The sequence below is a fragment of the Plutella xylostella genome, chromosome 21 (genome assembly GCF_932276165.1).
Source record: "Plutella xylostella chromosome 21, ilPluXylo3.1, whole genome shotgun sequence".
NCBI classification, from domain to species: Eukaryota; Metazoa; Arthropoda; class Insecta; order Lepidoptera; family Plutellidae; genus Plutella; species Plutella xylostella.
The window spans coordinates 4,819,623-4,826,269 of record NC_064001.1 but is presented as its reverse complement, the minus strand read 5'-3'; positions in this window follow the sequence as shown (position 1 = coordinate 4,826,269).

Genomic DNA, 6,647 nt, shown 5'->3' with positions numbered 1-6,647 from the left:
CAATAATAACACAAGTCTAAGATACGTACAACGTACATGTCCCAATATCTCTGAACCTCTTCGTACCCTTTGTTCCTCTCGGAACAAACAATAGTCATTGGCCTGGACATACAGACTTGTACCATACAATAGCAAGTGTACCTATCATACGTACAGCTATGTCAACAGATCCACTTCAGATGAGGGGATATTTCTTATTTACCGCGCTATTCCGAAAAACAATATTTTCTCACCATCATTGCTTGTGATTATGAGGGCTATTGATATGATGTAGATAATTTAAAAGGGTGATATAAAAGGTCGATTGGAATTACATAGTATAACAATGCATATACGCACTTGGTTACCACTTGTACCTATATAATAGGAATTAAAAAAATGTTACATGACTAATGTACCTCCTTACGGTGTGGTGTGGGTGTGGGTTTTAATGTGTGTAATCGGTTAAGTACTTAGGTACATTCCAAACTAAGGTTGCTAACTTTCACAACAAATTTGAATTTTTAACAATGTTATCTGTTGTTTTCACATAAAAAAAAATCTTTAGTGGTGCGGGGTGCTAGTTACTTATGTGAAACGCCTTAAAGTTGGTCCAATACTTTTAATGCTCGTAGCTTGTGCAGTGGAATCCGAGCCGCCGTCATGAATTCTTCCGAAACAATTTCCGCTCCGCCGGCTCCTACTATTTTACTCTTAACTAACATAGTTTTAATTTCAGTTTCCTCAACTAGCTCGTTAAGCATTAAAAATGTTATATCATTTGTAAATTTTGCTACGTTTTAGTCGACGCGTCTGAAAAATCAATATTCTCTAGTTTTTTAATGTAGTATTCTTTGTGGGCGTGTAATTTCATAAACAAGGCTTAGTATATTTTAAGTTGTTAAGTAGTATATTTGATAAATTGTCCAAGCTTCGAAGGTCTAGACTCGAAGCTTGGACCATTTTCCACTACTCTGGGCCACTCCGGTGTCTTGGGATTACACATCTAGGTGTGCTGAATCTAGATGTACTGCATTCCTCACGACGCTTTTTATTACGCGATGGAGCTCCAACGTCTATCATCAGAAGCTGGTACATTACCTCCTGAACTATGCCATTACTCTATTGGTCTCCGAATACTTTAGTTACTGTAATAATGACACTAGATAACTCTATAGGTACCTACATTTATTTCTGCTGTCAGATTTTTCGCTAGTATATTTTCGATGGAACTCCAATCTCTATCATCAGAAGCTGGTACATTACCTCCTGAACTATGCTATTACTCTATTGATCTCCGAATACTTTAGTTAATGTAATAATGAAACTAGATGACTCTATAGGTACATTTATTTCTGCTGTCAGATTTTTCGCTAGTATATTTTCTGAACATAAATCAGACTGAATAATGTGATTCGGTTTCGGATTTGGTCCAGTATAAGTGCACTTTATCCAATTGCCCGAAATAAAACCTCTGAGCTTAACACCGAACGTTTTATCTGATTCTGTTGAAATATTTGGCGGTGGAAATAACTGTGAAAGCCTATGTCAGGTAACTAGATATTAGGTGTAACAAGTTATTGTTGAGGTTTAAATATTTTTGATGCGTAAATTTTAACGTATCCATAGACTATGTGTATAATTCATAACATTCATAAATATAATATAATAGAATAGAATATTACTTTATTAATATAATAAATACAAAAATAACATATTTAAACACTGGAAACACAACGAGCGGCCTAGCTAAAAGTGATCTTTTCCAGGCAAGCTTTAGGTGGAGGTAAAACTTAAAGGGTAAATTAGGAAGGCGTACAAATATTGTAACATTCACAAAGTTTTAATAATAAATACTTAGATAGAAGGTACATACATACTCGTACTAACATAATATTCTAACAAATATTTATACACATATATGTTTTATAACCCTCATCGGAACCGACGCACAAAAAATCCCGTTTGAGTACCAACTACTAACATATCAATTCTTACTTTGCATTCCTCCGCGGCAGTTACTAACGAATCCCCGAGAATACTGAGTGTTCTCTCCCAAATGTACCTACATTTATATTGAAGCTACATACGTGGTGGCCGCGAACAGAATACGTTATCAGTTTCGAGATCAGCGGATCCTCACGTAAAACATGTGAATGGAAATTACTTTTTATTCCAACTCGCGCCGCGTAAATACAAACTACTTATTTGCGTGTACCGCTGCCTCGTGGTGCCGTGTTGACTAACGCCGACATGCTTTGTGAGCTAGATGCAGCAGTTTTGTATTCCGAAACCTGAAATCTGAATGCACTGCTTTCTGCTTTGGTTACTGTGTGTTGATAAACTACATGCATTTATAACTGTATATTAAAAAGGCAAACCTTACTAACGTAACAAAAAACTGACGCTATTTGGTCACACAATAGAAACTTTTTTTTTTAATAGGATAATATGATGAAATTGGATATTAGCTCTGTCTGCATCATCGAAAATCCATTAACTGATTGTGAACTGATTATCTGATACACATAAACATACATGTCCATAAACCAATTAAATTTTCCATTCCTCTAGTGTCACAATATAAGCATTATGAATCAATCGACTGGTATAATAAGGTTATTATCCTGTGTTATCCACATCACCCTTGGAATGACGAGTATAAACGCCTAAACGTCGTCGATACTTCCGCCTTTCGGCTTTGTAAGGAACGAATAGTACTCATATTATTATGTTATTTTTATAGAAAAGCAAGCAAGTACTTCCTTGGTACATTAAACTCAATGACCCAATAAGGCTGCGGATCAGCGGAAAGCGTTGAAGTGAGAACGATGGACGCTCAGCTTGAAGTATCAAATGGACATTACCACTAACTCGGACTCGAACGCCGACTACAATATAATATGTCTAAATAAAGGGATAAATGTAGAAAATTACTTATTGTCGGATGCAAACAAGGCATTTGTTCCCGGCGTGACTTGGGCTCATTCCAATATATTTTGGCTTCGAGCCAATCGCCTTCTCGTGGGTCCCACAGAATCGGTCATAGGAATTGCTATTCATGCCGAAGTTCTGATAGCAGGCCGCAGATGACAAAATTATTGAATAAATGATCCTCTATCTTGATATAGTAGTGCCTTTCCCGCGTCGTCAGCCGATAACTGCGGGTTTCGGCCGCGCGGCCGCGGTGGCGCTGCCGAGCCGTTACTGACCGGGGCACGGTGATATATGTAGGCTTTTACTACAGCCATTGAGAACAGCCAACAAAATGATCGTATTTCATCGGTGGGCATTTTGTTTCCAATGAACCGTGTATCACGTTTGGGCCACACACGTATTTTGTGACATTTAACAATTAACACCCTCAAAATATGATGCCTATTATGATGTATAAGTATCTTGCTTATAATTAAAATGTATAATTCTTTCCAAACCGCCACAAAGTGAGTCCACATTCAGTGTAATACTGAAACCGCAGTATTTACGGTTTCGCGAACGCGTTTCGCTTAGTTTCCTTTCCCATTGTGCTAAAAGCCGTAAATTGCTTCGGGGGACGGGCATTAAGTATTGTGTGGCCGACTGGCGGCGCGGCCAACGCAATGGGATGCAACAACTTAATCTCGCGAATGCATTGTTGCCATATTTATTGGCAAAATTATCGTACTTCACCGGTTAGTGACCAAATTCCCGATCGTGATATAAGCTAACGAGATTACGCAATTGCATTTCGCGACCTCGTAATAGCAGAAACGGTCTATATCGATACAAAACGGATTCAAGGGTTCGTTTTTTGTGAGGTCACCAATATTTTACGGTATCAACAACAATGGGTGACCTGACCTGTCACAGATCTTGAGCTAAAGCAGTTTTGATTAACGAGACGCTGCGACAGCAATGATAAATAGAAAGTCACCGTGGAGCGGGTGGAGGAAAATATAGCACTAATATTATTATTTAGTGCAGTAGCGTCTTAAAGTTTCAGGATAGTCTATCTTAATTGTCATCGCGTACGCTCGTGTGAGCTACGCTGTTGCATAAACACCTAATTTTATATTTTCCATCCACTTTGTATGCAAGAAGGCGGATGTTATGAAAAGTTTCTTCAAGAACCGCAGCCGCATTATCCATAAAAGCGGAGCACTGGTTTTATTTCTCAGTGAAATTCCGTGCAGCGCAAATGCATAAACTTAGCCGCAACAAATACAACTTGTTACGCGGCGGGACCATGGCGAAGCAGCAAGCGCAATCTGCTGATTCTGATTACCTGTTCCTTTCTTCCTAACACGTGTAAGTGTACGTGTGAGGGTGACGGCAGTTCCCACACTGGTGTGGGCTGCACGTTCGCCCCCTGAGAATCGCCGGAGAAGAACGTTAGAGCGATAAAACTGCTTTCTGCAGCGACAGACTCGGCCCCATTTCGCTTGTAACGCCTTCCATAAAGGAACTTCGAATTACCGTATTACGGCGAGTGCAGAGCCAGTGAAATTCAGTCGAATTTCAATCACGAGTCAAATGTACAAATCGGCTGGCCCGGCCCCGGCAAGAATAACTTTCAATTCAGTCGTAATCAAATCAATATGCACTGTTAGGCTTTCTATGTCAATTGAGTAACAGAGCCATCTTTGAAAGCTTCAAAGAGACGAAGCCACTCCTAAATTCAAAAGAGGACAAGCTCTGTGACATTGAAGTCTATTAAACAAATATATATACAGATTGTTGCAAAACTGGTAAAGTTAACTGAAAAACATTTTTTTTCTAATATCGTAGCTAACAAAAGTTTGACCTTTATCTTTATAAAGCATCTTTGAAGAAACATTTATTTGACACACGGATGAACAACAAAATATAGCAATACTTTAATGTCGGTTGCTGTCCAGAGCGCCGAGAAGACACCAGCTCAGCATGCACTGTGGACTATAAGGCCACAGTGCTGGTTTTCAGCAGGCCCTCACAAGGTCACCTCAGTCACTAACACAAGGCAGGTTAAATATAAATAATGTGTTGTGTGGTAAATGTGATAATGATAAGTTGTTCAGAATGAGTTTCTGCTCCGGCTCATTTTACCACTTGGTAGGTAACATCCTGTATGTTTTATTTTTTTACATTATGGGTAGATGTTATGTACAATTCAATAAAAAAAAGCTTTAAGAAATGAGAGGATTCTGTTATAAAGTTTTAGTGACAACCATTACAAAACAACCGGGAGAAAGGGCTATTTCAACTCCACATAGACGCCAAGGTCACGTGAAACTTGCTCGTAACAAGGGTGCAACTTAATAACACAGACATTATGTTAATTTTGCTGTAACTCACAAGAAGCTGAAACTTAATTGTGAATCTCATTAGCGGAACAGTGTGGGCTATACTCGTGCTAAATTAGTTTGATGGTGGCGAAGTTGCTCACACCTGAAGTTATAGCTGATGCGCTTTGAGAAGCTATGAAATATAACACCCATCACGCTCTTGCCTGTGTTACAAAGGTGAAGGGTAAAGGAGATAGAAGCTGTGACAAAAGGTTTAACAAGAGATAGGGAGCGGCAATCATGATAATTTCGCAGTCAAATGCATAAAAGCATTAGGCTCCTTGAAGCGAGCTCCCGTAGATTATACACTGCTAGTATTGGGACGCTCTCGTCTGCTGCTACTAGCTTCCGGGACAAAGATTTAATATTATTATATAAATAATAATACCAGTCTATTGTAGGTAATGGGCGTCTCCCATACCTCGAGAGCTCTCTTGACCATACAAACGGGTTTGGAGACCCATTATGAAATTTCACAGCAGAAAACGCTACTGCCTAATGTTCTGTCTAACGGTATATTGTATTGCTTTAATTGGCACGAATTACCTATTGATCTACAGAAGAAAATAACGTCTAGATTTATTTTTAAGATTTACTTAGATATAACTATGATAATCTAGCAAAATATGCAACTGTACTTATGTTAACTTGAATAACACATCTAATGTACTGCCTCATTTGTGTAAATTGCTTTCCTAGTGCACTGTGTTATGAAAGGCAATATAATTACAGTGAGCATATACCTACATTATATTATTATAGAGGTGTGACTCAGCCATTCTGCTGCAGAGTCGGATTAGCTTGGTGGCATTTGAAGATAGGAAATTAATATAATATCTCGTAATATAGATTCTGAAACACTACTACTTGAAGTTATGTTTGACTGAAGCCAATTGTTGTTTGTATCATAAAGTAAGTACCTACCTACCGAATTTGGTATTTTATTGTTTCATACAAGTATCGTTTTGCTTATAAAGTTTTAAGTATATAATTTATTAAATAGACATTTTATATTTTAAATACTCAGTTTGTCCCAAAGACGTACAACCGATTGAACGTAAAAATGTCAGTAAGTTCCGTAAATTAAACTTCAGAGACAAGCCAGGAAGCCATTATAGACAGGATGTCTTTTTCAGAAGGCTTCAAAAGATGATCAAGCAATTAGTGAGTGTCTGTGGGTCTTGTTTATTAAACTTTTTATAAAGATTTACGGATTTTGGAGATGCGAAAACTAAATTAATATGAGCGCTTGCAAAAGGAGGAAAATTTTCTTTCCACTTTTATTAAAGAAAGGTTGCTACTACTGTTAGATCAATTATCTGAATGTAACAGTAGTATAATAGCCGGAAAATTGTAGTGTCAAGA